At 36.0% G+C, this 10000-nt stretch overlaps 1 protein-coding gene across 1 annotated transcript in view; it reads right to left on the reverse strand.

The window, feature by feature from the left end:
• Positions 1-9957: 9957 nt before the first annotated feature.
• Positions 9958-10000, reverse strand: part of ptprb (protein tyrosine phosphatase receptor type b) — a 50937-nt gene continuing 50894 nt past the window's right edge. Inside the window, exon 41 of the mRNA XM_080051294.1 lies at positions 9958-10000. This exon is cut by the window's right edge and continues 703 nt beyond it. The gene's annotated coding sequence lies outside the window, so the exon portion shown is untranslated.

Consider the following 10000-nt stretch of genomic DNA (forward strand, 5'->3'; position numbering starts at 1 on the left):
TTTGAGGAACCTGGAACCAAACGTAAGACTAGAATATGTTTGTAAACCAAACTGTGGGCCCTGCTGCTGTAAACAATAACAACAGTGAAACCGTAACTTTTCAGGAAGCTTTCTAACTTCAAACAGTGTTCCAGGGATCACATTTTCCTGTGAGGAAAGTTTGTTTATTCAGTTATGAGAATATACCTTAGAAAATGTTTCACTTCTCTGACACACCCAAAGTTACACACTGCACCTTTAAATATCAACCCAAGACTTATAGAGTTACTCAGTAAAAATCAGGTCAGAACTTAAACCTACTTTGCACAGCACGGTCTAGATTCTGTCCTCATTGCTGAAGGGAACGTTTGAAAACAAGCCCCAGGGCACCGAGCATGTGTCTCATTTTATCCCGAGGCAATCCATCATACCAGAGCTGAACTTACACTGCCATTCGTTAGTTACTTCACTAGATTCAAAGACCTGATTTAAAGCCCTACTTCACCTGGTGGGAATATGAAGGTGTATTGATATTGAACTCTGAGATCCTATGTAGTATAAATGTGTGAAAGTTTTAGAAATCGGTTCATCCTAGCCTGAGAAAAGGCAGAAAGAGTGTTTTATGGTCTCACTGTCTAACCCTACATTTTACATGTGTGACATAACACATGGGAAAATGTAGGGGTTAGGTTTAACAGGACAGCTGGGCCAAGGGAAGACTGAGGGAAGAAAAACCTCATTCATTATATTATAATAGCGATTTTATAATGATAAAACGCTGGTTTCGTTTGAGTGAAGTATTCATTTTTAAGCTCTGAAAAAAATGTATTGTAAAAAGATGCAGGGAAACCCATGTAGGGCTCTTTCAGTGCTCCAGTGTCTGTCTGTTAGTGGAGGCAGATAAGGATGTACCAAATAAGGTCGTATCAAACACACAGTAGTGAGGGCAGTCAGTGTGTCGGCATGTTAGCATCTCTTCAAACAAGAAGCTACGATCGTGAACAATCATCTATCTTCTCCTTAGAGTTAACAATAGATCCTGTGTGTGTGTGTGTGGTTGTGTGTGTGTGTGTGTGTGTGTGTGTGTGTGTGTTGTGTGTGTGTGTGTGTGTGTGTGTGTGTGTGTGTGTGTGTGGACACGGGCTATCACCAAACATGATTCATCTCATATCAGAGGGAGTTTTTTTTTTCTTTGCAGTTTTTTTTTTTTTTGTTGACAGTTTTTATTTTAATCTTCAACAGTCGTTTTCCAAATTCCTGCCAAACCTAAAATGGTCTAAAAATGCACCTACTTGTTGCTTAGTAACAGCCACAAGGCCCAAGGAGTGATGATGTCACTGCCAATAGCAAAGTGAAAACAGCCGGATTGTAAATTCATCTTTTCCTCCTCACGTTCAGCCGGCGGTTTGACGGACAGGTTTACTGTAGCACATTATGAAAAGTCTTATTTATTTATTTTTTAAAGATTTTTTCTGGCATTTTCAAGCTTTATTAGACAGTACAGAGATGAAATGGGGAGACAGAGAGAGAGAGAGAGAGAGAGAGAGGGGGGATGACATGCAGTAAAGGTCCACGAGTCGGATTTGAACCCGCGACCACTGCAACGAAGGCCGGAGACGATATGGTACGCGCTCTATCCACTACGCCACCAGAGCGGCCCAAATTTGTTATGTTTTGATGAATTGTGTATGAACTAGACAATATTTTGTGATTGCCCAAAAAGTTATGAATATACTATGAATGTGAAACCTCTCATTTGTATTTATCCATTGGCATAGGCCTCCTCTGCAGATTATTTTTTTTCTAAGATAACATAATATATTATAGGCTATATCATTTAAATAATAATACTAAAAATACATAATATATTTTTTTGTATTATTGTTTAAAATGTCCTTTCTGAAAAGTACAACTTAACAGGAATGTATTTGGTGGAAGGTTTAAAAAAAATAGTTTTATTCCAAATCTTCTTCATGCTGAAAACGTTTTGCCATTTGGTTTCTGTTTCACATCGTTAATGTTTCGATGTAAAAATTTGCTTATTTCATTTTTTTTAAATATTTCTTTCTATCTATCTCTCTTCCCCCCCCTCTCTCCCCCTCCCTCTCTCTCGCTCTCTCTCTCTCTCCCTCCCTCCCTCCCTCCCTCTCTCTATCATTGTCTTTTTCACAAACACACAAAAAGTGAACACACAAACAAAAGACAAAATAAAATAAACAACTAACATGGCGTACTCTACTTGACAGTTTTCTAATGATATTGTTTAAATTATAGGTAAATATTATTATTATTATTTTTTTTTTTTTTTGTAATTTTCTGAATGTATTTCACTATCCAAAGAAAATGTAGCTTCTCCGTAGCATCTCAATGTATTTCTATGGAACTTCATGAGCTGTTTTGTTTTGTTTTGTTGTGTGTCCCCGAGATCAATAAAGTTAGATTTTGTATCAGAAGCCATACCCTATGCTGTGAACTGCAGTAGCAACTAAAACTAAAACGCTGTATTTCGCTTCTTAAAGGTGCTCCGGGGAACTTTCATTTTATATTAATTCTAGCGCCCCCCTTTGGACAAAAGCGGTAGTGTTTTTACCACGCCAGCTGTTGTTCCTGGGTGAGCGTATACCCATGACAAAGGCATTGAGAAAAACTGTATAAAAATAGCATTCTTTGCACTGATGGTCTCGTTTGCTGTTACATGTCATTTCTGATCATCAGAGGAAAAATTTGACTGTTTCAGAAATATTTAAAAGTTCTTTGTAGCACCTTTAACCACAGAAAATGTTTAGTTATATTCTTACAGACGTGGTTTTGCTATAAAATGAGAATTAAATTATATTTTAATGATATTATCTGGTTATATTTTCCCCCTGAAATAAAGGTGGAGTCAGTGATTCTGGGGAAAGCTTGTCATCATTTTTTTTTGCTGTCAAAATCAGTGAATATCTCCTCACGATCCGCTACCTGTCTGTACTGTGTCCGCTAAAATCATGAGGAGATATTCACTGATTTTGACCAAAAAGCATCTTCACTCTCCAGAATCACTGACTACACCTTTAATCACAATGTACATTTCAATATCTGGTTGTAAACATTGAGAAAAATGTCTCCAAAGTCTCTCATTTCTTGTATTTATATCATATTTTTGTCGTTGTAGTGAGTAAGCTTTCTGTATATTATTTTACCACATGATGTCGTCTGTTGTGTCCTTTCTAAGCTGTGTGCCATGTGACCCAGGAAGCCGCTTTGCCCGTGTTTTAAACGATACAATGATTAAAGGTGCTCCGAGGAACTTTCTAGTGTGTGTTCATTCTAGCGCCCCCCTTGGACAAAAGCGGTAGTGTTTTCACCACACTAGCTGTTGTTCCTGGGCGAGCGTATACCCATGACAAAGGCATTAAGAAAAACTATATAGAAAATAGCATTCTTTGCACTGATGGTCTCGTTTATGATCATCAGAGGAAAAATGAGACCGTTTCAGAAATATTTAAAAAAAGTTCCTCGTAGCGCCTTTAACTTTACTATAGTGCCTGATAGAGAGATATAGATATAAACATTTTGTCTTCAAATGTTGTCTCCGCTTCTTTTTTTTTAACTTACTTACATTCAGGACTAGGTGGAGAGATTATGGGCCAGTTTCACAGACATGGATTAAGCCTAGTCCTCGACTAAATGGAATTTTGAATGGAGATTGTCCATTGAAAGTACAATTTAGTCCAGAACTAGGCTTAATCCATGTCTGCGAAACCGGCCCTATATCTCCACGCTGGCCTGGGAACGCCTCTGGATCCCCCAGTCAGAGCTGGTTGATGTGGCCCGGGAAAGGGAAGTTTGGGGTTCCCTGCTCAAGCTGCTGCCCCAGCGACCCGATTTCGGATAAGCGGTTGAAGATGATGATGATGATGATGATGATGATGACATTCACACTCATTTTGATTTGTCAAGTTTGCCATTACAATACAACTCAAAAATTTAAGAACAGCCAAAAAAAATCTGTTTTTATTGAAATGTACATAGTTTAATGTCTCAATTTGCACTGCATTTTAAACATACTATTTAGTAGTGACTGACCAAAAAAATAATCTTCTCAAATTTCGCTCTGTTTATGAAAAAAAAAACGAGAAGGCGAAATATTAATCAATTATCAATGTTGGTCAGATAAGAGTCAAGATTCAAATGGCAGGGGTCGAGTTATGAAGTAGGGGAGACCGGAGTAAGTAGGCACACTTTTTACTCTAGTGAGAATTGCTCATCACCTAAACATCTTTCAATAGTCATTACATTAAATTGAAGCTTAAGGTGTTGGCTTGAAATGTGAACCCCTAACTTTTTCTATCTTATTGTAATAAAGAATAAATTTATGGAAGCAATGGAATATTATCCGGCTAAAGTGTCCGAGTGTCTGAATGGCAACATGAATGATACTAATGCTGGGCTTACACTAGAGGACTGAAACACTCTTACATCTATCTATCTTACATCTTGTTATGTTAATTTCAGCGATAAATACGTTTATTTGTCTAAAAAAAGAAGAATTCTTAGGTAACTTAATGTAGCCTGGGTGTTGTTCTCCGGGGATGCAGCTGGATACTATTGGTTTAGTCACTCAAAGCGACTGTCGCTTATACACTCAAAACAGCATAAGTAATACAGACTCTGTGGTGTAGTGGGTAATGCTTAGGGCTGGGGATCCAAAGGTTGCAGGTTCAAGTCTCATATCTGCAATTAAATGTTATCCAGCTAATGTTATCCAGCTAAAGAGTCTGAATGGGAACATGAGTCATACTAAGTGTGGTGAATCACTACAGGTTTGATGGCATAATGGTTAAAGCCCTAGTCTGGTAACCAGACGATCCAAGTATCGAAGCCACCTTGGGGAGTAGGGTTATTTATAGGAAGAAGAACTTGTAGTTTAACCACAATAGAAATGACACATGCTTCTTTTATAGATAGCTCTAATATCCATCCTACTGTTTCCTTTTAGTCTTAGTCTTAGTCTTAGTCTTAGTCTTAGTCTTGGTCTTAGTCTTAGTCTTGGTCTTAGTCTTAGTCTTAGTCTTAGGTTTAGGTTTAGTCTTATGCTGGGTTTACACTAGAGGACTTTTAAAAGACTTTGAAAAGACTGAAGACTGAAACCCTCTTACATCTAAAGACAATCAACTCACACCTGAAGACAACTAGTCAGTAGTTTTCAGTCAAAGACTGAGATTTTGAAAAATCCTACAAAATGTTTTAAAAAAAAATGTTGTAACAATTTAATTTTTTTTAGTTACTACTACATTGTTATGCATTTCCTACAAAATGTTTAAAAAAAATATTTTGTAGGAAAAGTTATGCATTTCCTACAAAATATTTTTTTAAAACATTTTGTAGGAAATGCATAACAATGTAGTAGTAACAAAAAAAAATTGTTACAAAAAAAAAACATTTTAAAATGTTTTAAAAAAATATTTTCAGTAACAATTTTTTTTGTAACAATTTTTTGTTACTACTACAAAGTTATAGCCTGGTGCTACCAGACCATCGTACTTCATTTCATTTGTACAGAAGGTCTGGCAGTGCTGTAATTGGCAAACGTTCACTCATGGAGGCGGGTGTCTGTTAAAGTTTAAAACTATTGGATCTGCCCAGTGCCACTCTGGATTAGCCAACCAATCGCATAACGTTTGGTCGTCACGTGTGTCATGAGCCGGCTTCTGGCAACTGAAACTGGAGCGAGACTTCGACGTCATCGTTTTCAGCCACTCGCTCTGTTCGCTGATTGGACCGGCTGTCGAATCTCCGGCAAAACTGGGAAATGGGCTGTACACCCAGAAGGGAAAATAAAATTTGGCCGGAAGTAGGCGGGCGGGCAGAGCCAGGCTAACAAAGTTATGCACTTCCTACAAAATGTTTAAAAAAAAAATCTTTTTTAGTAAAAATTGTTTTAGTTACTACTACAAAGTTATGCACTTCCTACAACATATAAAAAAAATATTTTTTTTCAGTAAAAATTTTTTAGTTACTACTACATAGTTATGCACTTCCTACAAAATGTTTTAAAAAATAGTTTTTTTTAGTAACAATTATTTTTTGTTACTACTACAAGGTTATGCACTTCCTACAAAATATTTAAAAAAAAAATGTACTAACAATTTTTTTAGTTACTACTACAAAGTTATGCACTTCCTACAAAATATATTAAAAAATATTTTAGTAACAATTTTTTTTTAGTTACTACTACATAGTTATGCATTTCCTACCAAATGTTTAAAAAAAATATTTTCAGTAACTTTTTTTTTACACTTCCTACAAAATTTTAAATATATATTTTTTTTAGTAAACATTTTTTTTAGTTACTACTACATAGTTATGCATTTCATTGTGCTCGCGCGGCGCGAATGATGCGTTTGGCGTTTGGTTTTTCGCGGTTCGCGCGGAGCAACGCAAATTTTCGCATTTGGTGTGGACGCAGCATTAGACTTAGACCTAGGCTTAGGCTTAGACTTAGATTTAGGCTTAGGTTTAGACTTAGACTTAACATTGGTTACACTGTCCCTTTTCCACTTGTTCAAGTCCCATATCTGCAATTACATTTTATCCCGCTAATGTTATCCAGCTAAAGTGTCCGAGTGTCTGAATGGAAACATGAGTCATACTAAGTGTGGGGAATCACTGCAGGTTTGATGGCATAATGGTTAAAGCCTTAGTCTTGTAACCAGAAGATCCAAGGATCGAATCCACCTTGGGGAGTAGGGTTATTTATAGGAAGAAGAACTTGTAGTTTAACCACACTAGACACACAGACAGACAGAAACACACGCAGCAACACAGACAGATGTTTATTGCTTTATAGATAGCTCTAATATCCATCCTACTGTTTCCATTTGCATCTCTGCTTAAAATCTATTTGACATTTATACAGGGAAAAACTTTTAAAAAATAGCATTCTTTACACTGATGGTCTCGTTTGCTTTCACTTGTCATTTATGATCATCAGAGGAAAAAGAAAGACTGTTTCAGCATTATTTAAAAGTTCCTCGTAGCAGCTTGTGATACATATACACTCACCGGCCATTTTATTCGGTACACCATGTTCAATTTCTTGTTAGACTTAGACTTAGGCTTAACATTGGTTACACTGTCGTTTTTTTCACTCAAAAACGACATAGGTTACATAAGCCTTAATTGATACTCACGATTATAAGGTGCTGGTGACCAAAGAAAGGAATTAAAATCTTCAAGTAACGTATATGTTTGTCTATCTAAATAGCTCAGTTGGTAAGACTTCTGTCCTAGGGATTCAAAGGTCAGAAGTTCAATTCCTCATCTGGATAAAGAGAATCTTTCGAATCAAAGGGTCTTGTGGCGCATCTTAGTTCCACTATTGAAAAATTCAATCAAAACGAGTAAGTGATACTCATGATTAAAAGGTGCAGGGGGACAAAGTAAGGTATTAATATCTTCAAGTAACTCAAATAATCTGTCCATCTAAGTAGCTCAGTTGGTAAGATCACTGCCCTAGTGATCGGAAGGATAGGAATTCAAACCCTCATCTGGACACTGACAATTTTTCCAAGTCAAATCCCCTAATCATAGAAGGAAAACACGAGCAGAGAAAGGTGTTTAAGTGTGAAAGGTCTCGGTTGTGCATTCGGACCTTTCTGGGCCATGGAGCGATTCAACCACGTGGTGATGGGTTCGAATCCCACTAAGCTGGCGGTCTGTCTCTCTCTCTCCCTGGGACATTTTAAGTTCAACACCCCAAAGAAAAAGTTTAAAACATCATGACTGGTGTTACTAAGTGGAGTAAGTTTCATGAGCGTGAGACTTTCCTTGTGGGAGATAGCAACCCTGTAAGTGGATGGAATTCAATGTAAACAGCCCAAAATGGACTGGCTTGCTGTTTATTGTTTATTGTTTGTTTATTGTTTGTTGGATCCCCATTAGTTGTCACCATTGTGACAACTATTCTTCCTGGGGTCCCTAAAAAGCAAAACAATTCCTATACAGTTTTCCCAAAATAGGAATCACATACACAAAAAAAATCTGAAACCAGCAATTACATTTTTCTCATAAAAAAGAAGAAACTCAAATCATAGCCTACATCATACCGTGTGCATACACACACCCGCTTACCCACATTAGATGCCTAAAGGTTCATATTGTAAGCATACAGAATACATTTGCATGCACCATACATACACACTACAAGTATACATTCAGAGATCATTTCATTAAGAGCTGTCCCTATATATAAGTTTAAACTAAGAATTCAAAATAAGGCACTCTGCAGCTTTACAAACACTGGTTGACTGAATTTAACCTGATTTCTTTGCTCAAAACAGCTTTTTTCAATTCCCTTCTAAATCCTATTTTTTTACTCTTAAGAATGAGGCAGTACGGAAGTCCGTTCCAATATGCAATAGCTCTGTACAATACAGTTTTTTTCAGTGCATTTGTTCGAGGTCTCGGTTGTTTGAAACGACAACTTAAGGCCTGCCTGGTTTCATAATTATGTGTGATCTTGACAGGTACTAGTATAGAAAACAGGCTGCTGGGTTTACGTGAGGTACAGATGTTATTCAAATACAAAATAAGGCTGCATGCCACTCTCTCCTCAACTTTCATCCAGGAGAGTTTGTCATGCATAGCAGTTACATTATTCCTAATAGAACAGTGAAGTGCCAGTCGTGAAAAGCACCCCCTCTCAAAATGGATTTCTCTTCATCCGAGAATCAAATCCTTTGGTGGGTATATTTGCATGACTGATGTTAATAAGTGTAGTAAGTTTCATGAGCGTCAGACTTTCCTTGTGGGAGATAGCAACCCTATATAGCCCAACCCTAATCCTACAGAAAATAAATGGAATTCAATGCAATTAGCCCACGCTGACTGATTTTATCAAATGAATAAACATTCCACATAACAAACTCACAAACACAAACACATGAAATATATTTTTACAGATATTTATTAATTTTCACTTAATAATCCAGTTCACAGGAATCTGACAGCAAGATATACAAAGTGCTTTACATTCTCTTGGGGCTGGCTGGGCGAAATCTAAAATAATATCAATAAAATTCATTATACATTATAAATGAGACAATAACTGGCCATGTGGCTATTTATCACATTGGAAACATTGTTTTTATATGTAATCAAAGCCTTTATTTACTAATTACGTTGGTATTTTAGAGAACAAACTAAGAAATGATATCATAATAATACGTTTTACACTAAAAGAAATACTACAAAAAAAAAATTCACAGACAATTATTCCCTCCAGTGCTTAAAAATAATTGATTATTTTGTCCTTTAAAAGGTGCTCCGAGGAACTTCCAGTGTGTGTTAATTCTAGCGCCCCGTTTGGACAAAAGCGGTAGTGTTTTTACCACGCCAGCTGTTGTTCCTGGGTGAGCGTATACCCATGACAAAGGCATTAAGAAAAAATAGCATTCTTTGCACTGATGGTCTCGTTTGCTGTTACATGTAATTTATGATCATCAAAGGAAAAATTAGACTGTTTCAGAAATATTTAAAAGTTCCTCGTAGCTACTTTAAGAGAAAATAAATCCTTACACACATCTTGTATGAGCAGGAAACCATTTAAAAAACCCTGATAAGGTTTAACTAATAATTATAATTATTATAATATATAATATTTACTAACGTTGGGATCGCAAATTTGAACTTCTGTGTGAAACAAAATTTCAAAAAGTTGATAAAAATGTCACAAATTTCCCAAATATTTTAACAAAAAAGTCAAAATTTGTCTCCCACAAACTCAATCCAGTAATTTATTAATTCATCTCTATAAAATAAGGTTCTTCCTGCTTTATATTTAGACTTCAAAATGTTTAAGTTGACTTCATTAGGAATATAATTAGCTTATTTGAAATAAAATAAAAAGATTAAAATAAAATAAAACATTGAAAAAAAATAAAAAAAAATTGGAAAAAAAAATAAAAAAATAAAAAAATACAGCAGATTATGATTTTATCATTGACAAACATAAAATATTTGAGTTTTACACAATAAT

This window comes from Ammodytes marinus (assembly GCF_949987685.1).
Source record: "Ammodytes marinus genome assembly, chromosome: 22".
Lineage (NCBI taxonomy): Eukaryota > Metazoa > Chordata > Actinopteri > Uranoscopiformes > Ammodytidae > Ammodytes > Ammodytes marinus.